Here is a 23526-nt window from a genome sequence, read left to right as displayed (position 1 = left end):
CATATGCCTTTAAATGCCAAGATAGAATAATTTAGTAGCATTACCTTAGAATACAAAAGATAGTGATCCATTTACAATTCTTTCTAAAATGCAATGACATATTTTTAAAAGGCACATCTATCATTTAAAGCATTCCAGAAGTATTCTCAGTGGAGAAATCAAATTCATCTTTCACAATATGTGAAGAAAGAAAAATGACAAGACTAGACTGCTTAAAATTGGGGAGCAGTGGGTGGTGAGAGAGTGTCACAGATTAAGGAAGGAAGGAAGGAAAGAAGGGAGATTGGGAAAGAGGGATTGAGTTAACTTCAAGGATTTTAAGTGTAAACATGGTACAAAATCCACTTTGAGATCAGATTTTCTTCCTTCACTCCTTATAATATTTCATAGCTCTACTTATATCCACACTGTTACCTATAAGGGGAGTCAGATACTGGAATGAGGGTTCCATTCGATGCTTTTATTATTTCATCCAATCTGAAAAAGGCTATGAATGCCATTCAGGAAGCTGACAAACAATAAGACCTAATTTTTATGAAGGGGATTAACTGCCTTTGACCCGAAACGCAGATCTTTGAGCTAAACCTATTAATATTTATATTATACTGACTGAGAGAATAATCGATTATTTCAATAAACAGTTGCTGAAAACCTCTTATGGTCCAGCCCAAAGGACATTATGTTCCATAATACAGAGTTCAACTTGTAGGCAAAAATGAACTGTCATATCATCTAAGTGGGGATATAATGGGACAAGGTTTGGCCTGTAATCACTATTGTGGTAAATTTTAATAAATAAAGATAAACAAGACCTGGTGAGCATCCACTTTTATAAATAAACACACTAAATATACACATTGGAAGTATTTTCACCTACAAAAATGATTACTTACATTTTTCCGACTTCAAACCATCCACAGAACTGTATGATGAATGACAATTAGTAAACTTTAAACTGTCTTTTTTTTTTACCCTAATAATTACCCTAAGAGAAGGTTGCAATTTGAGTAGAAAACAGCAAAAAAAAAAAAAAAAAACCCCAGAGAGAGAGAGAAAAAGAAAACACCAGTACAGTTTTTTCTCATGAGTCTCCACTGAGATGAATACGTGAAAGAAGCAAGCTCCATTTGCAGACAAGTCCCATGTGGTCAGGGAAATCTCGGCCAATCTTCAAGTCTGTTTTCTGAGTGCCTGCACTTGATTTCACCTCAAGCTAGTTACTTCATGAAGATGGCATCTTCTTGATTTAATACGCATACACCTTAGAATTCTTGGCATACCCCTGCATTCTAATGCCCCATCTTGTACTTGAGAGGCAATGAACAGTAAATGCTCTACTTCTGCAGCTGTATACCAGTAGTTAACCATTTAAATAGACACTTGATTATGATCAAGGTACAAGATACATACTGTCATCTTATTAGCCTATTCTGTCTTTATCCTGTTATGGTCTTAAACTGGATAAACTTACAATAAACAAACTTTTTTTTCGGAAAAAAAAGTCCGAAAAGATAAAGTTAGAATTGATAAAAGTTTTAAGTTGGATTATGGAATTATGGAGGATTTATTTTTCCATTGTCTGTTTCCCACTTTTTGGTTACATCATAAAATGATTTTTAAAAACTGCACATAATCTTACATCAATACAATAAAATATGGTATTTGGGAGGTCATATTAATAAAGAAGCAGTTAAGAAATATGGCCTTGGAACAGAAAAGTAAGAGATAAAATACTTTTAGGGAGGTGAAAGATGAGAGTTCATATTAACTTCCTGGAAACTGATAGCCAGTTTTGTTTGGAAAAATTTGTTTAAGTCACTGACAGGAACTTACATAACTGCTGCTGTGTTGTATAAAAGTTATACCTCTATGTCCAAGGTTATAATAAAGTTATTAATAATTCATATTTATGTAACCTAGACCTGAAGGTCAGTAAAATGTAAAAAGCAAAAGATGCTGAGCTGGGATTTCCATCAGTCTTACTGGTCTTTCATGAATGTCCACTCAGCCCTTGCTGTCAGGGCACAATTTAAAAGGAAGCCACCCCCTTGGACCCCAGCTTTATAACTGGCCTTTCTTATTGAGGAGGCACTGTATTCTTGCCAGAACTCATGTACTCCCCCAGGTCATATATTTGGATGACAAAATCCGACACAGTTTATTCCAAATTCATCTACTTAATTCCAACCCATAGGACAAGCCACCATCATTTCTTACTTGAAACCAAAACTCTTCCATTTTTTTAAAAAAATATTTACAATGTTGTGTTACTTTCTGCTGTATAACAAAGTGAATCAGCTATATGTATACATATATCCCCATATCCCCTCCCTCTTGCATCTCCCTCCCACCCTCCCTATCCCACCCCCCCTATCCCACCCCTCTCGGTGGTCACACAGCACCAAGCTGATCTCCCTGTGTTATGCAGCTGCTTCCCACTAGCTATTTTACATTTGGTAGTGTATATATGTCCTTGACACTCTCTCATTTCGTCCCAGCTTACCCTTCCCCCTCCTCATGTCCTCAAGTCCATCCTCTACATCTGCGTCTTTATTCCTGTCCTGCCTCTAGGTCCTTCATACAATTTTTTTTTTTTTTAGATTCCATATGTATCTGTTAGCATATGGTATTTGTTTTTCTCTTTCTGACTTACTTCAATCTGTATGACAGACTCTAGGTCCAACCACCTCACTACAAATAACTCAATCCCGTTTCTTTCTATGGCTGAGTAATATTCCATTGTATATACGTGCCACGTCTTCTTTATCTATTCATCTGTCAATGGACACTTAGGTTGCTTCCATGTCCTGGCTATTGTAAACAGAGCTGCAATGAACATTGTGGTACATGACTCTTTCTGAATTATGGTTTTCTCAGGGTATATGCCCAGTAGTGGGATTGCTGGGTCGTATGGTAGTTCTATTTTTAGTTTTTTAAGGAACCTCCATACTGTTCTCCATAGTGGCTGTATCAATTTACATTCCCACCAACAGTGAAAGAGGGTTCCCTTTTCTCCACACCAACTCCAGCATTTACTGTTTGTAGATTTTTTGATGATGGCTATTCTGACCAGTGTCAGGTGATACCTCATTGTAGTTTTCATTTCCATTTCTCTAATGACGAGTGATGTTGAGCATCCTTTCATGTATTCGTTGGCAATCTGTATATCTTCTTTGGAGAAATATGTATTTAGGTCTTCTGTCCGTTTTTGTATTGGGTTGTTTGTTTTTTCGATATTGAGCTGCAGGAGCTGCTTGTAAATTTCGGAGATTAATCCTTTGTCAGTTGCTTCATTTGCAAATATTTTCTCCCATTCTGAGGGTTGTCTTTTCATCTTGTTTATGGTTTCCTTTGCTGTGCAAAAGCTTTGAAGTTTCATTAGGTCCCATTTGTTTATTTTTGTTTTTACTTCCATTTCTCTAGGAGGTGGGTCAAAAAGGATCTTGCTGTGATTTATGTCATAGAGTGTTCTGCCTATGTTTTCCTCTAAGAGTTTGATAGTGTCTGGCCTTACATTTAGGTCTTTAATCCATTTTGAGTTTATTTTTGTGTATGGTGTTAGGGAGTGTTCTAATTTCATTCTTTTACATGTACCTGTCCAGTTTTCCCAGCACCACTTATTCAAGTGGCTGTCTTTTCTCCATTGTATATTCTTGCCTCCTTTATCAAAGATAAGTTGACCATGTGTGTGGGTTTATCTCTGGGCTTTCTAACCTGTTCCATTTATCTATATTTCTGTTTTTGTGCCAGTACCATACTGTCTTGATTACTGTAGCTTTGTAGTATAGTCTGAAGTCAGGGAGTCTGATTTCTCCAGCTCCATTTTTCTTTCTCAAGATTGCTTTGGCTATTCGGGGTCTTTTGTGTTTCCATACAAATTGTGAAATTTTTTGTTCCAGTTCTGTGAAAAATGTCATTGGTAGTTTGATAGGGATTGCACTGAATCTGTAGATTGCTTTGGGTAGTATAGTCATTTTCATAATGTTGATTCTTCCAATCCAAGAACATGGTATATCTCTCCATCTGTTTCTTTTGTCTTTAATTTCTTTCATCAGTGTCTTATAGTTTTCTGCATACAGGTCTTTTGTCTCCTTAGATAAGTTTATTCCTAGGTATTTCAATCTTTTTTTTGCAATGGTAAATGGAATGTTTCCTTAATTTCTCTTTCAGATTTTTCATCATTAGTGTATAGGAATGCAGTAGATTTCTGTGCATTGATTTTGTATCCTGCTACTTTACCAAATTCATTGATTAGATCTAGTAGTTTTTGGGTGGAATCTTTAGGATTCTCTATGTATAGTATCATGTCATCTGCAAACAGTGACCGTTTTACTTCTTCTTTCCCAATTTGTATTCCTTTTATTTCTTTTTCTTCTCTGATTGCTGTGGCTAAAAATTTCAAAACTATGTTGAATAATAGTGGTGAGAGTGGGCAACCTTGTCTTGTTCCTGATCTTAAAGGAAATGGTTTCAGTTTTTCACCCTTGAGAATGATGTTGGCTGTGGGTTGGTCATATATGACCTTTATTATGTTGAGGTAGGTTCCCTCTATGCCTACTTTCTGGAGGGTTTTTTATCATAAAAGGGTGTTGAGTTTTCTCAAAAGCTTTTTCTGCATCTATTGAGATGATCATATGGTTTTTGTCCTTCCGTCTGTTAATATGGTGTATCACATTGATTGATTTGTGTATATTGAAGAATCCTTGCATCCCTGGGATAAATCCCACTTGATCACGGTGTATGATCCTTTTAATGTGCTGTTGGATTCTGTTCGCTAGTATTTTGTTGAGGATTTTTGCATCTATGTTCATCAGTGATATTGGCCTGTAGTTTTCTTTTGTGACATCTTTGTCTTGTTTTGGTATCAGGGTGATGGTGGCCTTGTACAATGAGTTTGGGAGTGTTTCTCCCTCTGCTATATTTTGGAAGAGTTTGAGAAGGATAGGTGTTAGCTCTTCTCTAAATGTTTGACAGAATTTGCCTGTGAATGTGGCAAATTCCTGGGCTTTGTTGGAAGATTTTTAGTCAGTTTCAATTTCAGTGCTTGTGATCGGTCTGTTTATATTTTCTATTTCATCCTGGTTCAGTCTCGGAAGGTTGTGCTTTTCTAAGAATGTCCATTTCTTCCAGGTTGTCCATTTCATTGGCATATAGTTGCTTGCAGTAATCTCTCATGATCCTTTGTATTTCTGCAGTGTCAGTTGTTACTTCTCCTTTTTCATTTCTAATTCTATTGATTTGAGGGTTCTCCCTTTTTTTCTTGATGAGTCTGGCTAATGGTTTATCAATTTTGTTTATCTTCTCAAAGAACCAGCTTTTAGTTTTATTGATCTTTGCTATTGTGTCCTTCATTTCTTTTTTGTTTATTTCTGATCTGATATTTATGATTTCTTTCCTTCTGCTAACTTTGGGGGTTTTTTTTTTTGTTCTTCTTCTTTCTCTAATTGCTTTAGGAGTAATGTTAGGTTGTTTATTTGAGACGTTTCTGGTTTCTTGAGGTAGGATTTTATTGCTATAAAATTCCCTCTTAGAACTGCTTTTGCTGCATCCCATAGGCTTTGGGTCGTCCTGTTTTCATTGCCATTTGTTTCTAGGTATTTTCTGATTTCCTCTTTGATTTCTTCAGTGATCTCTTGGTTATTTAGTAGCATATTGTTTAGCCTCTATGTGTTTGTATTTTTTACAGATTTTTTCCTGTAATTGATATCTAGTCTCATATCATTGTGGTTGGAAAAGATACTTGATACGATTTCAAATTTCTTAAGTTTACCAAGGCTTGATTTGTGACCCAGTATATGATCTAGCCTGGAGAATGTTCCATGAGCACTTGAAAAGAAAGTGTATTCTGTTGTTTTTGGATGGAATGTCCTATAAATAACAATTAAGTCCATCAGGTCTAATGTGTCATTTAAAGCTTGTGTTTCCTTATTTATTTTCATCTTGGATGATCTGTCCATTGGTGAAAGTGGGGTGTTAAAGTCCCCTAGTATTATTGTGTTACTGTCAATTTCCCCTTTTATGACTGTTAGCATTTGCCTTATGTACTGAGGTGCTCCTATGTTGGGTGCATAATTCCATTTGGTCTTATCCTCTCTAATCCATTCTCCACCAGTACCTGGAATGAACCTTCACAAACTCAATCGCTTCTTGACAGTTTTCAAGATTAAACTTCTTCAAGAGCTTTCCTTGTCCTTTGTACAGAATTGGAAGTCTTCACCATGGTTGGCAAACCCTTGCACGACTGCCCTAAGACTTATCTCAGCCTATCTCCCTCATCCTGATCCTGTCCAATACACAGTCATATTACCCTCCAGGTTCCAGAATTCCTCTGGTTTATGCCACTTGCCTCCAGGCCATCATTAATCCTTGCTTATTCTCTGTCTGAGACCCTCTTAACCTTATTTTCACTTGGCTAAATCCTGATTATCTTACCCTTCTCTACTTAATGCCACCTCTTCAGGGACATTTTCTAGAGCCTGTTTGAACAATCCTAGGTCCCTCAGCACCACAGGTTTCTCTATCGTATCTCATCAGACATTATTGTGATCCCATGTTGTGTTAGCCATGGAGGTGCACCTTCTGAATCTCCTTCAATAGAACTTGATGTGAGAAATGTAATTGATTGACAGCCTCCATCTGTCACCACTTTGGGTCAACCACAACATTGCTACTAAGGCCACAGTCCCCCAGGCCACCTCCAGCCATTGACTGAAGACTTAGGACTCCTTCACTGAGCACTGTTTGCGTTAGAAGCCTGTCGGTCTGCCCCCATACTTTCTTAGAACTGCAACTGTGGTTTGAGACATTTCCTGTCCCATCCTTTCTTCCCTCCATCCTTTCACATGTTTCAAACCTGCACTGTAGTTTGGAAGGCTCTTCTCAACTTCTCCCATTTGCTCCCCCTCTATCCTTCACAACAGGTATCCCCAAATCTCTTCCACATCTAACCTCATCTTGGTATCCGGTTCTCAGAAGACCCAGACAGATCCACATTATTTAAGATCTGTTCTTCTCGGTAGTACACTTTAGATGGACTAACAGTACATCTCTCCCACCCCCCTCCCAATACTATGTCTTGTGTGTAGTGTCTTTTCAAGCCATACTTAAAAATATTACAGTTGATATAATAAAAATGGTATTATTAATAGCAAACATCATTGAATGTATACTATTTCCTAGATACTGTGCTAAGCACTTTACCAGCATTCTCACATTTGGCCTTGTAAGGCAGGTGTTATTACAATCATACCTATTTTACATATGAGGGGATGGTGGCTCAGAAAAAAATGGTGACTTGCTCAAAGCTATACAGTCAATACACAGATAATAACCAGCACTCTTTATCCACAAAGGCCAGGCTCTTAGACCTTTGCCAGCCCCTCCCAGTTCCCACCTTGTGAATTCAGAGAAATAAAGTAGTTTTCAAGTAACACAAGAATATTAAGACCATAAATATTCAATGTAGTCTGAAAGGAGATGCCAACCATAAAAGGAGATGGAAGGGCATTCCTGATAGAGCCGGAGAGCAGAGGGAAAGGTTGCAGCTGCATCCAACCAAGAGGAGTACAGATACAGGTGAGCAGGAGGAAACTGGGAAATAAAACCTGAGCTAAGCCCTAGAAGTAACCTCACAGCTGTTCTCCAGAGGAAATTTATGGGCGTAACTACAGCAGCAGAGAAACACTAGCCTATTACAACAGAACAATCAAGGAGGTCACTGGGAGACCACTAAGAAATGGGAAATGGAAAACAGGAAGACAACGAATCAGAAGGCAGAAGACTGAGACATAAACCAAGCCCCCAAATACGTGAATCACTTTTAACTCTTTAATCAGAAGACTCTGAGGTTATAATTCAACTCATGCTACATAGATTTGACTTAATAAGCAAAAATGTAATTATTCATTTACCAAGTATACACTTAACAAATAAAGAATCCTCTAGTTATTAAATTATAACATAAAAGTATGGAGCAAAAATGTACCTACCTTGTCAATAAAAATAATTTTAAAACATCTCAGTTTAAGAAACTTAGGACATATTGGAAATGTCAGATATAAGGAGATGCAACTAACTGGTGCTCAGCCCCAGAAAGGACCTCCAGGACAGCTAACCAGCCATCCTACTTGACCTTCAGATAGCCACCAGCATTCGGTCTATTAGCAGAGTCAACATTATGCATCCTAAAATATTTATCATGAAACCATAAATATAGCTGACCATTATTTTAGAACACCAGGAAAAATCCACGTGGCTTCCAAAATGCCCAAGAAAAGCTGAGTAAGTTACCCGCCTTTCTTCATAGTAAAGATAAATGTTTATTAAGAAAGAAATTCAATTTTCTGTTGCAAAAGTTGCCACGTGTTGGCAGCCTGTCCCACAAACATGATGCATCCAGCCTGCACAGTGAAGATTCCTATGTCGTTTTAAACACCATTTGATTTGGTTTTTAGCCGAGGCAAACATCGGGAGATTTCTCCTATGAATCTAGATTTCTGGAATCTCTTGAACAATGGCCACATCACAGACAATAGCAAAGAATGCGCTGTCCACTTCAGCACCCCCCAATTCACTTTGCCTACTTGCTCTGCCGCTGAGTATTTTCCCCATTCATCACCACCCTGGCCCTGATGTTCCATATAAATGAGTTAAAGTCAATGAAGTGTTTCTCAAAAACAATTAAGGCTTTCTTTACTTAAAAATGCAAGACCTAAAAATAGATGGAAAATGCTGCATGTTATAAAATTTGTAGAAAATTCTTCCTTCTTTAATCTTTAATATGTAAACTGTGACTCTAAAATATGTGACTTATTTACATATGAACGTCACTAGACCACTCCTGCAGGCTTTTGACTCCATGGCCCTGTCCTAAATGTTACTAAGAATAAGGAGGTCTAGAATCTCTGACAAGGAGCCTCTGAGTTGAGAAGCAACAAAGAAGAATAACTGTATTCAAAATGTGTCTCCTATAGCACAGTTCCACTGAATGAATTCTAGCAGAGGACTCAACAGTTATGTTGTTGCTGGCTGCTCTCTGCAGCTTCCCAAGTAATCTGTGAGTTTCTTCAAGGCCTATGATGATTTGTAGCCCAATCATCCAACGTGCCTAGCGCATCTTAGTTATGTAGGAAGCATGTTTTAATGATTTAATGTCCTCTGACTTTTATACCACATAAGCATCTAGAAAAGGTTCAGAAGATAGTAATCATGTTAAGTGAAAATCTTTCACTTCCTTCTCCTAGACATTTACAAAGAAAATAATAACCAAATCCTTCCACAGTATCTAAAATTTTAATTTGTTAAATGTTTTAATTAGCATACAAGCTGAGAATATTTTACAGTTTATATAAATGCAATTTGATGTTGGAGATAGAGATGTTTCCAATTTTAGAAGCGTAAATGGGGACGGTCACTACGAAAGGCAATGTATAGGACTCCAGGTAACAAGTTTTGTTGCAGAAAGCCGTTAAGTTTAGTTGCACAAAGCAAGCTTTGCACTTGCTTCTCTTAGGAAGCATCTAGTTCTAAAGTTCTGGAGCACCTGATTCGGCTAAAAGCATGCATGTATATGGTAATAATAGTAAGGCCAGTTTGATATATCTGAACATGACAAGTAGCCACCAGAGGAGTGTAACCAAAGGGGGGGGAAAAAGCACTAAAAAAAATATCAAACAACTTCTACCAGTACCCAGAATCTAAATTATTTTGTTTTCTTCAGTTATAACAGATCCAGCATTTGCTTTGCTTTTTTATTTTTTATTTTTTGTTTATTCAAGTAGCTTAATTTTACTCCTATCTCTGTGTTATAGTTAATAGCTACTGTCTAACTTCTTTACAAAATTTTGAAATGCTATGTCCAAAATAAAGAATGTGGGGTTGCACAGTATAGGAAATCTTGGAGTTACTACTGTAATGATAGATGTTTCTGTCTTCAGGAAAATGCATCTTGAGGTCCATATTTAAGAGATGAACTAAAGAAGAAATTTCACTGTTTTCTTCCCAAGAACCTTCTTAGTTTTATTCTAAGTCCAGCTCCTTATCATTTTGCCTCAACTTGACCTGACTTGTTCCCAACATTGGAAAATAGCAGCAATGACAATAGCTTTCTTACACGTGCCCTGTATAATAACTTCAAGAAAATCAAACTAATAACGCCTCATTCATGGCACTTTTGCAAAAAATTGAAAGTGAAAAACTGGAGGGCTATAGTTTTCTAAACCAGTCTTAGGCAGCTGTGGCTGACCAGTTGGCCTAAAAACGGCTTGTAACAAAACCATGCACAGCTGTGATATGCCCCCACACACCTCTTCCTTTTAAATTGCAGTGGAAGAAATTTGGTAGAAATGTTCCAAGCAAAATACAGATTTTAAAACTAATTTAGTCATTCTAGAGATTCTGCTTCTGTTGGAAGACATATTAATGTTTACTATAAGAAATAGCGCCATTGTTAACATTGAGTAGAAAATTACTATTCTTTAATGTTTCCAAATTTTTACAGGATAGTCTATATTTGGGTCTACCCAACTCTGAATTTTTAATTCTAATTTATATAGAGGGATTTTAGGATAACAATTATAAAGTAGTTTGCCTATTAGTTATGTTAACTTCAATGTTCTTTAAGGCAGTTATCCAAAATTGTGCTTTCCAAGAGTATACATCACACTTTGTCATTGTTATTAAATGATGTTTTAAATTTATCTTCAATAGGACATTCTAGTCAATGCATAGATTTTTAACAATAAGGATATGAAAACTGTCACTAAAATACTAAACTTACTAGATGGTAGCCAGCACCATCTAGTAAGATAATGACAAGGTGAAACAAAAACAGAAAACTGGGACTATATCTTTTATAAAAAGTATGACAAGAGTCTATGAAAGTAGACTATTTTATGGGAAATTTCTTTTATATTATAGAATTATGGAATGTAAGAAAAGATTGGTCCAAATGTCCTGGATGGAACACATGTTTTAATTAGTGTAACAATTTTTAAAATGTAGCTATAAATTTCTTTGCAAAATTTGACGTCAAAGATCTCTGAGTCTTATTGAACATAGCTCAATAATTTCTTTCAAAAAAAAACTTGACTGGCCTGAACATTTCCCAAGAATTAAAAAAAAATTGAATTTGGGGCTATCTACGAGCAAACAACAGAATAAGCATGATTTTCCCAATCAAATCCTGTATATATTATTCAAGGAACTAGCCGGTGCCTTCTGGTAAAAGTATTAGAAAAAGAGCTCACAAACAATTAACCAATACTTAAAAATATATGGTTTTAAATATAAATCACAGCACCATGGCCCTACTCAGAGTGGTCCATGAATGCTTATAAATGTGTACAGTTGCCTTCTGTTTTATTTCACAATGCACTAGGTAATTAAAGGGATGGATGGATGAGTCAATGAATGAATGAATAATTAACTATAATTGTAATAAGTGTGTTCTCAGCACTTGTAAAATCCCACGATGTTTATTAAAAAGAAAAGAAACAAGAACAAGATAAATGGTTACTTGCAAGAGACCTATGTCATTCCAAAAATCAGACAGGATGGTGGCGGAAATGGAGATAAAGGCGGTCCTTCTCTCCTCAGCAAATCTCCTTTCTTGGAAAGGGGAGAAAAATGAGCTGTTCCAACTTACTATATCTTCCACCTGCAACTTTGAAATCACAGGTTAACTGTGAAAACATCCCTTTATTTTTCCACTAAGCGTCTGATTTCATCACTAAATTGAGCTTAAAAACCCACAGAAGGACTGCTCTCCACAATTACTGTGAAATTATGTCCCGTTGTAGTCCTGATGAAGGATGAAACTTCTTTTGGCCAGACAGAGATTTCACAACATATTTTAGCTGGATTAATTATAATGTTAATGATACGTATAATCTACACTGTACTTATTCTAAAATACTGCTGGTCATAAAATTATCATATACCAGAAAGGAAAAAAAATGTGAGCCTGCAAGAGCCAATTAACATTGGCCATCAATTCAGAGTCTACAGAAATGTGCTTCGTAAGAGTTTTTATTCTTTTTATTTTTAATGGGTTCAACTACTCAATGACCTGAAATTACACTTTATTTCCACCTGAGATTCCTACAGCACGAGGACTCTTACTTAACTTGGGGTCTCAGTGCTTTGGCCGGTGCTCACACAGAGCCTATTCCAAAAATGTGCTAAAACACGAGTACTAGTCTGTAAAATGTGAAAGTTCGGTTGATGCAAGTATAAAATAGGTATTCAAAAGCACGTCCACATTTAAGAAGCTCTCTGTGCCTTAATTTACATGTCATGAAAACATTAAGGGTGACACCTAAAGGATTCTAGATGTCTTAACTAACTACACTCAAAAACTCTTCCAGATTTGTGGGAACAACGGTCTTCCTTCCAAAACTAACCACAGCAACAGACCATCATGAGGTCTACTGATAAATCACAATGAAAACAAGACGTGTAGTCTCTGCATCGTGCCATCTAAAAATCAAAGCAAAACAAAAATACAAAACCTTTAAGTTGCATGCCTCCTGATCCAAAATTTAATCTGAATGAAACTTCTCTATGATAGAATGATACATACACTTTGAAAATTCATAAACTATTGTGAATGACCTCTCTAATATTAGTTAAGTGAAACTTTGTTTTAATATGAGGCATCATCAGTAACCACCATTAAAAAAAATATCTCCTCCAGAACAAAGTAGTAAATTTTTATAATTTGTTATAGGATAGAATGTGGCTAAAATGCATTAACTACTGAGGTCCATTCTTTCATTCAACAGATATGTTTGGAGCATCTACTCTGAACCAATACGGTCAAGAATTGTACCCTTTTATTTCACCCCATCCAAGGTTACTTATGATTCTCCTCAGTGCGTAGTTAATGTCTCCTTTCACAGTTAAAACGTGGAGATGATTCTCATCGATTCCATCAGTAACTGGTGTCCCTATCTTTTTATGTTAGACTGTTATTCTATAAAGTAGCAACCCCAGGTTGCATCAATGCTATACTTGAAGTAAGAAAAGGCAAACGGATTTTAGAAATGAACTTCCTGGTTTGCAAAACCATTGATCGCCACTATTGATTAGCTGCTTGTGTGACTTCTGGCAGCTTGTTTAACTTCGCTGAACCTCTTCCCCAGACTGAGAGTAATATCTTTAGGGAGGCATCAGGACACAGAGGAAAGATGGTACCCTTTGCCATCAAACTGACTTTAAGCGTGAAAGCTGCCTCTGTTAGTAACTAGCTATGTTGCACTGGACCCATTGCCTAACCTATCTGAGAGTTCCAGCTTCCCTTGATTATAAAATAAAAATGAAATTATCTAAATACAAGGGTTGTTCTGAAGACAGAACACATATTGACTGATGTATATGATCAAGAAGAGTATCTCCTCTTAATGTTCCTTTTTCTTGTGCTCCAAGCATCCTTGTCAAAAATTCTTGCTGACCTCCTTCAACTACCACCTTGGTCCAAAGACACTGATGTCTTTAGACTAAAGCTCAATGGCCTAACTGCTTGCAAACTCATTCCACTGTATTTTACTCTCCCCTTGTTGCCAGAGTGGTCTTTTAAAAATATAAATCATAATCCCACACCACATCACCGAGTCAACTTCCCAGATCTGTTCACTTCTGCCTACCTCTGCCATCACACCCTCAGTCCAAGTTGCCATTATCTCTTGGACAGACAAGTAGGATTATTCATTAAGTGCTCTTTCAGTATCCCTCTTGTTCTCCTCTCACTAGTCCTCCACAGGCAGCATCATTTGACCGAGTCCCTCTTTACTGCTATCATATTTCTTAGAATACGGGCTGGGTATGCACGACCCCGGAGCTCTGGGTACTCTGCCACCACTTAACTCTGGGGTTCATCTTTCTCTGCTCTCTATCCCACCTTCTCAGCTCCAGACACCTTTTCCAGCTTCCCCACAAAAAGACCAGCCTTCCTCTCAACACAAGGTTTCTCCTGGAGTCTCTTTCCTCATTGTTTTCTGCCATCTTCACTCCTGCCCATCCTCCCATCAAAAGTCAGAAGGCACTTTGCCACCTTCCTCACCCCAATGCCCAGCCTAGATGACCTCTTCTTGATAAATCCTCACAGTTTTTCCTTCATAGTCCTTAACATGCTTGGATAGTGCATATTTATTCATATAGTTTCTGATCAGTGACTATACCAAGACAGCAAGGACCACATGTGACTTTTGTGTGTGGTGACAGGGAGGTTGGGTCACCATATATTGTGTTGAGCTTCAAATTTACATACAGTAGGTACTCAACGTCTTTGAAAAGGAAAAAAAAATGCCTAATTGCTTTGAGCTATAACTACAATAGCTAGAAGACTGAAAATCATTTCCTAAAATTTAACTCAACTTTTCGTAAATACACATTAATATCTATCTGGATACATCCCAATTCAAGTGCTACTAAGTTATTTATAGAAATTTACTGAAATATTAACACTTGGAACAATCTAGCTTTATTTCATATATTTGCCGCATGTTTGGAGTCACATATTTCAGTTATGATTAAAGACACTCTTTTCATGAATTAACAGAATGATTATTTAGATTGTATAAATAATTATGCATATGATTATTTAGAATGTATAAATTCCCAAAGCTCTCTGCTAAGTTTTTAATTCAATGAACACAGTGTGGACCTACCTCTATGGTGACAGATATTATATGACAAATTTTTATTTTGTATCGCCTTGATTATTATGGACAGGTCAACAAGGATTACATGGTAATCGGTATTTATAAATATATAATATGCATAAAATATGCTAATTATCTCTAATGTTTGTTTTCTTCTGCATTGATTTTCTTTTTATTTCTTGAATTCAGATTTTCTTTTAAATATATTGAAGTCAAATATACAAGGTAAGAGGGGGAAAGTTCATGCGATAGTCTACTAAGCACTTCAAACTGCCTGACTTCACAGCTGTCCTCTTGGGAGATTCTATAATCATAACAATGATGTCCCCAAATAATTTGGAGTCTCTATTTCAGAATTACCTTCTAAGCCTGTGGCACATTTATTTAAATCTCCTCCAAGAAAAGGACCTTCTTCTCTGAGGGTGGGTTTTAGTTTTGGACAAGATACACTACACTCAGTGACCCATCCGAGCTCTTCACCATCTAGGGAACCTCTGGACACCCTTTTCCCCCTTTCTCACTCTCTGGCCAGCCTGCCATCCAAGTTTCAAAAGGGTGCACCCTCAAGCAGGAACCAGGATCTTTTCTTCCTCAGCAGCTTAAGTCTTGCTTATTATTCAAACCTCAAGGCAGACTTCACTTCCCCTCTGAAAGGCTCCCTTGAACTCTAAGGCCGGAGGATTACTCCTTCAAAGAGCTCACGCTGAACCCTACTGGAGCACTTCCACGTATCTTCTTTGATTTTCTCTTTGCCTGCACTTGACTGAAAGCTCACTGAGAAGAAAAAAATGTCTTTAGAGCTATATTCCTTGACTTGCAAATCCCTAGCTCATGGCAGACCCTGAATAAATATGTATTATTTGAGTAAATATATGGTAACCTTATCAAGTCACAAGAAACAGACCTAAGCTTGTTTGGTGCTAGAGAAAATTAGATGGATCCACTCCCTGCAAATTTTGGATCTTTGGGAATCACATGTTTGATGAAGCAAGGACTTGGCTTTAGAACTGATCGTTAATCAATGCCCATGAAAAAGTATACTTTGCAAATGCTCACAATTTAATTCACAGCTGCTTCTAGCATTTTTTCCAACTATGTTCATGATTTCTAACAAGCTGGGAAAAAAAAGTATTGCAAAGTAACTAGAGCGTATTCTTCGGTGTGGATTAAACAAACATAAACCCTTCCACAAATATTCAGAATATTATTATATTTTAATTTTGTTATAAACTCTTTCTATAAGCAAAAAAGGGGCATAATAGAAAGTACACTTTACCTGATTGTTTTAAAATTATCTTGTGAAAACTACTCTAGGGAAAAATATTAAATCAATACATGTAATTATAATGATTAACCTTCTAAAGTAGCATCTTCTCATGAATTACAATGAAATATATATTTAAATGTTTATTATGTACCAATGTTAGACACCAAAAAGCATTTGTAGATTTCCATTCAAATAGATTACAAAGAGCAGAGAGGATAAAACACGTAGGCAGAACTCTAATTTAAACATTTTCAAAGGGCGTAAGGTAATTCAAGTAGACTAAGAGTTCAGAAAGAAACGTGAGGTTGCTCTGAGGGGATCAGGGAAGTCTTCCTAAAGCTGATCCTATTCAAGACATCCATGTAGGCAAACCTTCTGGAGAATCCCAATCTGAATTCTCAACCTTACACCCAATATTGGCCTGTGGTCGTTCTGTGTTTCTGTCCAACTCTGGGATCCAATTCTCAGTCTAAAATTTTCCAAGCGTATAAATTTGCCAACTGTATAAGTAATTATGCAACTCTAGGTGTTTAGCTCTGTTACATGTCTTTTATGTTTGTATTTGTAAAAGTATATCTTATTTTCAATTTTCTTAACTATGTACTGCTGCCACCCTGGAAGCTGTCATATATCATCACAGTAATAACTTAGATCGATACACATGTGAATAAGTTTCTCTGTTTCTGTGTGTGTGTGGAGAGTAGGGGGTGCGTAGGAAAACTAAGCATTTAGTTGTTCAAAATTTTTCACTTACATGGCACTGACCATGCACCAGGTACTGTTTTAACCCTTAACGTAACACTAAGTTATAGCTACTAATTCACCCACTCTAATAGGCGAGAAAACTGAGGCACAGGAAGTTACAGAAGTTTCCTACTATCACACAATGGCTAAGTGGCACAGACAAATTTCAGGCGCCAGCAGTCAGGTTCCCGAGTTTGAGCTTTTCAGTACATCTGATGTCTCGCACAGGTGCCCCATTTCTGCATCTCCATCTCTTACCACACCAGCTCTTCCCCCTCCTGCGTTTCCATCCCTACTGGGTAAGAAGTCCTCTTCTCCTTAGCTAGCAATAGGCTACATGTCTTTTAAGGCAAATATTTTAACTCTCTGCAGCTTCTCTGATTACATCAGCTAAAATCAAGCTCTTTCTCTTTGGTGATCTCCTAACATTCAATTTCCTTATGGCGATGTTAATTACCTCCTACCTTAAAAGATGGCTCTCTTGTACATATCATCTGCCTCAAACTGGAGAGTAAAGCCACTGAAGGCAGATAACTTACTGTACTTTTTTCCTTGCCATCATATTTGGCATCTTCTCAGAGTCAAGGCAAATTGCCAAACTCACTTTTAGGTGCCAAGATGAACAATCATTGGCCATCTCACTCCTTACCATGTCCCCAGTACTTAGTAAAATACATAGTAGACATTTGATAACTGCTGGGTAAATATATCCATGGATTGAGGAATGAATGTGAAATCATTTTTAAAGTATATTTAAATAATTTTAACTGAAAACTGAAGGGTAGAAAGAAGTTTTATTCAAGCATAGTAACTGTGAATGCCAAATTTTGTTTATAAATGTACTTGCTGATGGAACTAGTCTGGCAATTAAAAAAAGTTTTATATTAGAATTATGAACACAGGCACTTCACAGATAGAGGGCAGTAATAAAGTATTTTGAATTTGATACATACTCATTTAATTAAACTTTATTACCTCTCAATATACATTATCAACTTATGTTTAAGACATGACAAGCTTCTATCCTTTTTAACTTCGCAGATCTCGTCAGCAGTTGTTTTCTGTTTTTTTTAACTGGATGCTTTTTGAATATGAGATACTTTTTATGTAAAAATGTAAGGTGCATGCACTTATTTAATACATAAGATATATTCATTTTAGCAAGCACTGTAAAAACACTCAATATTTCATTAAGACACATATTTTAGGAGTGAGCATATTTAGGAATTAAGTCCCCACTTTTACAAGGAAGTTAGTAGGAAAAGGGATTCACTTATTTAGCCTATGCTCCCAGTTGGGGCCAGATTAGCAGGTAAGTTACAGCTGCTTGCAGAGAATTTTTAGTGGGGCTCCTGTCAGACCAAAAGGACTCTCTCAGTGGCCAGGAGCTTGTGTAAGAGAAATTGCCATGACTGGGCTCAGAGCAAAGGAGCCAGAAGCCTGGGAGGCACAAAGCTCTGGCCCAAGTGTAAGAATCTCCTGACTCCTTCCAACCTGCTCTGAATGGCCCCAAACGACCTGTCACCTCAGTCACATGGTACAATAGCCAAAAGAGAGAGTTTGGTTGAGGAGACCTGAGGTGTCAGCTGAAGAATGAAGGTTATGACCTCAGTGCCAGGAAGTCATCAGCAGGCTGGTACAGTGACAAGTGGAACAGCACACACACAGCACAGAGAAAAGGACACACTTGCTTAGACTTCTGAGTCCTTCATTGATTCGCTCTGCAAGAATCACATGAGTACTAATTCCTTCATTGTGTGGCTGTTGGGAGAATGGATGGAGGGGATGTTTGTACCAGCCCTGGCACCTGCAAACCACCCCAAGATGCTATGAGTAGTAGGACAGAGCTGACTTAAAAGTCATGTTCTCTGGCCATAATTGAACAGCTTGTATCAAACCAAGACTCCTGCTAAGCCCCAAACCGGAAAAGCTGAATCAATCATGTAGAAGGATAATTGTTTTGAAGGCATGGGAGGATTATCAACGCAGTGACAACCTGAAGAGCCAAAATGATGGAGAGAAAGAAAACACAGAGAGAGGTGAGGCCAATACAACTCCCACTGTCCCCCATGGACATGTGCCAGTTAGTAACTGTCTGTTGAGAAGCTACGCAGACTTTTCTGCAGTCTCACAGGAGTGAAGAAGAGAATGGCATTTAGGGGTCGTGAAGGAGGAAAGTCTCTAAACACCTGGGCTTTCGGCTGGGAATTCCTGAAGGGCTACACCCTAGTAAGGATGCCCACAGAAAAACACCAGAACCCACAAAATTTTTATCAGCTCAAATTTAGGTTGGATAAAGGTGACCTGCCATGGTCAAACTGCCTGCCAGAGGATAAAGCAAATCCTCTCTGGAGAAATCTAACCTCAACCAGAGCCTCATTATCTCAAGTGTTTCCTACAGAGGGTCTTAAAGTCAAAAATATTTATGTCCAGACTACCAGGGGAAAAGACAAGGGAAAACTGTAATACAATGACTGGCAACATAGAAGTCATCTTTTGAAAATACCTTTAAAACAAAGACGTTTTCAGATAAACAAAAAATAAGGAAATACCCATGAGACTTGAAGGAAAATGGTACCAGGTGGAAGCATGGACAAGAAGTGATGCAAAGTTGACAGATGAATATAAATGGATATTGACTATATAATGACAAAATTCATGTCTTGTCGGATTTAAATATATGAAAGAAACTAATTAAAAATCAATTCAGCAAACTTAATGAATATCAGTATCACTGCTTTTTAGTCATTTCTTGTATATAGACTCCTTTTATAAAGCTTTAACCTAACATGTTAAGTGCTCACATTGCAAGGACCTTAATCTCAAAACTATTCCTCCTACCTCTATATTCTCTTATGAAAATATGAGTTTTGAAAAACGTAGCTGTAGTAAGACAGGTTCTCTAAATAAGCTTTAGTCTTTACATTAATGATTCTCAAATGGAATTGAGACTATGTTTATAAAAAGTTACAAAATATATAACCCATCAAGTTACACTTACCCTACTCTTTTTTACACTAGTATCCCTTCTTTAACCATATCCTCAATCATATTTCTATGCAAGAATGTGAAATTTACTATTTCAATGATCAAAATCACGCCTTGCTCCTTTCTAGAAAATGATGATAGCTTGGCAACTTTCCAGGAATATTTTTAGAGCGATATTCTTTTTGGTATCTCATTTTGCAATTTCCTCTAGAACTTTTGGATAAAGATTGTTCTTTCCTGGTGATTTATACCATGAAAACACATCACTGAAATCCCTTTTTTAAATTTACCAGCATTTGTATTAAACACCACCAACCCATGTTCCCTTGGGCAAAGTGACTGAGAAAGAGACACTTTGAGAGATTTGCGTTTCCCATTGCAACTTTTACGCTCCTCCATGATGATACTGTACTACAGTTGTTTCACATGCAGGTCTGTCTTGCTACTACAGTGCTATGGCAATGTTTCAACTTTGTGAATCCAGTACCTGGCACAGTGTTTGATGAAACAGATTAATATATTCTGTTCGGTGAATGAACACGAGGACCCACACAGTGCATATTCGTATGTGCAAGAGGTCTCTGTACAACGTGAGAAGTAATGCTACAGATATTCATTAGAAGTGTGCTGAATTATTAATTTTTAAAATACTTTAATCCCACAAAACATCAATTTTGGTTTATAGAGTCATTTTTTTTAAATGGGAACAGTTTAATAATAACATTCTCACTTAACAGACATAATGACAGAAAGAACACTTTTTACCTTGCTAACTATATATTTTCCTACCAAAATATACCTGGAATCTTCACAAAAATTATTTGTCAGAAAGAATATCAATAAATGCAAATATTTGGCAGTCATACACGTAACATACTTCAGTATCCTATGAAGGCCAATGGATGAGGTGCCCTCTCTTCTTCCAATTTTTCTTTCCACAGTGGAGAACCAGCAAACCTGTATCTTTCATTTCAAGGTGAATACCTTTCGTAAAAATGAATTAACACTCTGTCTTTTGTGCTCCTCTAAAATCAGTACTCAAGACTGAAGCACAGTTTGAAGAGAGCTTAATATGCTTTTGCTCACTTCCCCTGGCAAAATAAAAGGATATGGATAATCCTAAAACTGTCAGTTTCTCAAAAGGTTGGCAAGTTCTTGAGAGAGATACAATGTATATGCACATTTTTCCTTATTCCAAGTGGCTAAGTCCTAAAACAAATTCCCTTTCATAAAGAATCTTCCCTAGGGGCTTCCCTGGTGGCGCAGTGGTTGAGCATCTGCCTGCCAATGCAGGGGACACGGGTTCGAGCCCTGGTCTGGGAAGATCCTACATGTCACGGAGCAACTGGGCCCGTGAGCCACAACTACTGAGCCTGCGCGTCTGGAGCCTGTGCTCCGCAACAAGAGAGGCCGCGATAGTGAGAGGCCCGCACACCGCGATGAAGAGTGGCCCCCGCTTGCCGCAACTAGAGAAAGCCCTCGCACAGAAACGAAGACCGAACACAGCCAAAAATAAATAAATAAAAGTTAGCTTAAACTTTTTTTTTTTAATAAAAGAATCTTCCCTAGACATGTAAAAGAAGAACTAAGTTTTACGTACAAGTAATTATACCCAGAGACTCACCAACATTATCTCATTTACTGACGAGCACTATGCCTTGTGAACCCCTGCTTCCCTGAGCACTAGGTGGAAAGCTGTATCCAACTCTGTCTCTCTTTAAAAAGACAAAGACTTTGTGTGTTGAGTAGATGCTAATACAAGCCGTTTTCACATTATGAACTCATGGATGTCATTGCCTTTCTGCTCCCTTAAAAATACAAAAACAGCTTATGCCCTTTACTGAAATGTAAAAGTTGGCATCCCTTTGGAAATGTGATATTTTACTATCACCTCCAGTGGTAGTAAGATATTGAATCTACATTTAAAAATGATTCATTATTCCCCATAACTTAAAAGAGCAGACTTACCCAGTAACCATTAACTAGAAGCTTCTCTGAAATACAAGTGCTCCATCGGTTAAGAATATTAACAAACAAAAAGAACAAGTTGAAGTGTATCTAATAAATGTTTAATACTCTCAAGTGCCTCTGGCTTTCCTCTATCCAGAGTAAGGAATGACTTTTTAAAGTTGAGCTTCTTTTAAATGCCTACTAAAAGGATGTGATATACTTTCTTAGTTGTACATTTAAGTAGCTGGAGATGAAATATACTACTTATGTTGATAACCAATAAATAGCCATCATCAGAAGGGGGACAGTAATTTTTAGGGTTCCACTAAATGCTAATATTACCATCAAAGGAAAAAAGGAAGCAAACATTGGACCACTGTTTTGAATGAAGGGAAGAGAGAATGCATCCAACTAACTCTTGCGTTGTTAAAAAAGATGTGTTTCTGATGCTTATTTCTTTCCACAGGAGGTTGCTTGTGTTTCCCACTGAGGCAAGGGGTATGGGGATGGATTAAAGGACCTCAAGAAGTTCCCCCTTCCCTTACAAATATATGCACGCATACCTATGTAGTATTAAAATACATCATGTAGTATTAGTGTAAAAATAGAGAAATAGAAACCACTGTCCTTACACTATCATTAATTTATAAATTCCCCCCCCAGTTCTGTTGAGAAATAATTGACATGCATCACTGTATATATTTAAGGCGTACAGCATAATGATGTGACTTACATACATCATGAAATAATGACCATAACAGGTTCAGCTAACATCCGTTTTCTCATACAGGTACAATAAAAAGAAAAAAAAAATTTTTTCTCCTTGTGATGAGAACTCTTAGGATTTACTCTTAACAACTTTCCTATTTATCATGCAGCAGCGTTGGCTATAATCATGCCGTACATACATCTCTAGTCCTTATTTCTCTTATCGCTGGAGGTTGGTACCTTTTGACCACCTTCTTCCAATTTCCCCTCCCCCACCCCCTGCCTCTGGTAAACCACAGTCTGATTTCTCTTTCCGATAACTCAGTTTTTGTTTTGTTTTCAGATTCCAAATAAAAGTAAGATCATACGGTAATTATCTTTCTCCATCTGACTTATTTCATTTAGCATAATGCATTCAAGGCCCATCCATGTTGTTGCAAATATATTTCCTCATTTTTTATGGCTGAATAAGATTTCATTGTATATATTTACATATATCACAGATTCTTTATCCGTTCATCTGTCAATGGACACCTGTCATTTACATGTCTTGGCTATTGTAAATAATGCTGCTATAAACATGGGGATGCAGATAGCTTTTGACAAAATTCAACATCCCTACATGATAAAGACTCTTAAAAAATCTGGCATAGAAGGAACATATCTGAACATAATAAGGCCATATATGCCAAGCCCACAACTAACATCATACTCAATGATGAAAGGTTGAAAAGCTTTTCCCCTAAGACTAGGAACAACACAAGGGGGTCCACTCTCATCACTCCTATTCAACCTCTACTAGAAGTCTTAGCCAGAGCAATCAGGCAAGATAGTAAAATAAAAGGTATCAGCATTGGAAAGGAAGAAGTAAAATTGTCTCTATATACAGATTACATGATTTTCTATATAGAAAGCCCTAATGATTCAACCAAAAATCTATTAGATCTAATCAATGAATTCAGTAAAGTTACAGGATATAAAATTAACATACAAAAATCAGTAGTGTTTCTACACACTAACAATCAATTTTCTGATAAAAATAAATTGATCTATTTATAATAGCATCAAAAACAATTTACTTAGGAATAAATTTAACTAAGAAGGTAAACAATCTCTACTCTGAAAACTACCTGAGTAGTTTAATGAACGAAGTCAAAGAAGACAGAAATAAATGAAAAGGCATCCCATGTTCATAGATTGGAAGACTAT

General features: G+C 37.0%; 1 protein-coding gene across 1 annotated transcript in view; it reads right to left on the bottom strand.

Moving 5' to 3' along the window:
• Nucleotides 1–23526, bottom strand: part of CSMD1 (CUB and Sushi multiple domains 1) — a 1821295-nt gene that overhangs the window by 1411679 nt on the left and 386090 nt on the right. The window lies entirely within an intron of this gene.

Source organism: Balaenoptera ricei, chromosome 21 (genome assembly GCF_028023285.1).
Source record: "Balaenoptera ricei isolate mBalRic1 chromosome 21, mBalRic1.hap2, whole genome shotgun sequence".
Taxonomy (NCBI): domain Eukaryota; kingdom Metazoa; phylum Chordata; class Mammalia; order Artiodactyla; family Balaenopteridae; genus Balaenoptera; species Balaenoptera ricei.
This window is presented reverse-complemented; position numbering and strand designations above follow the sequence as displayed.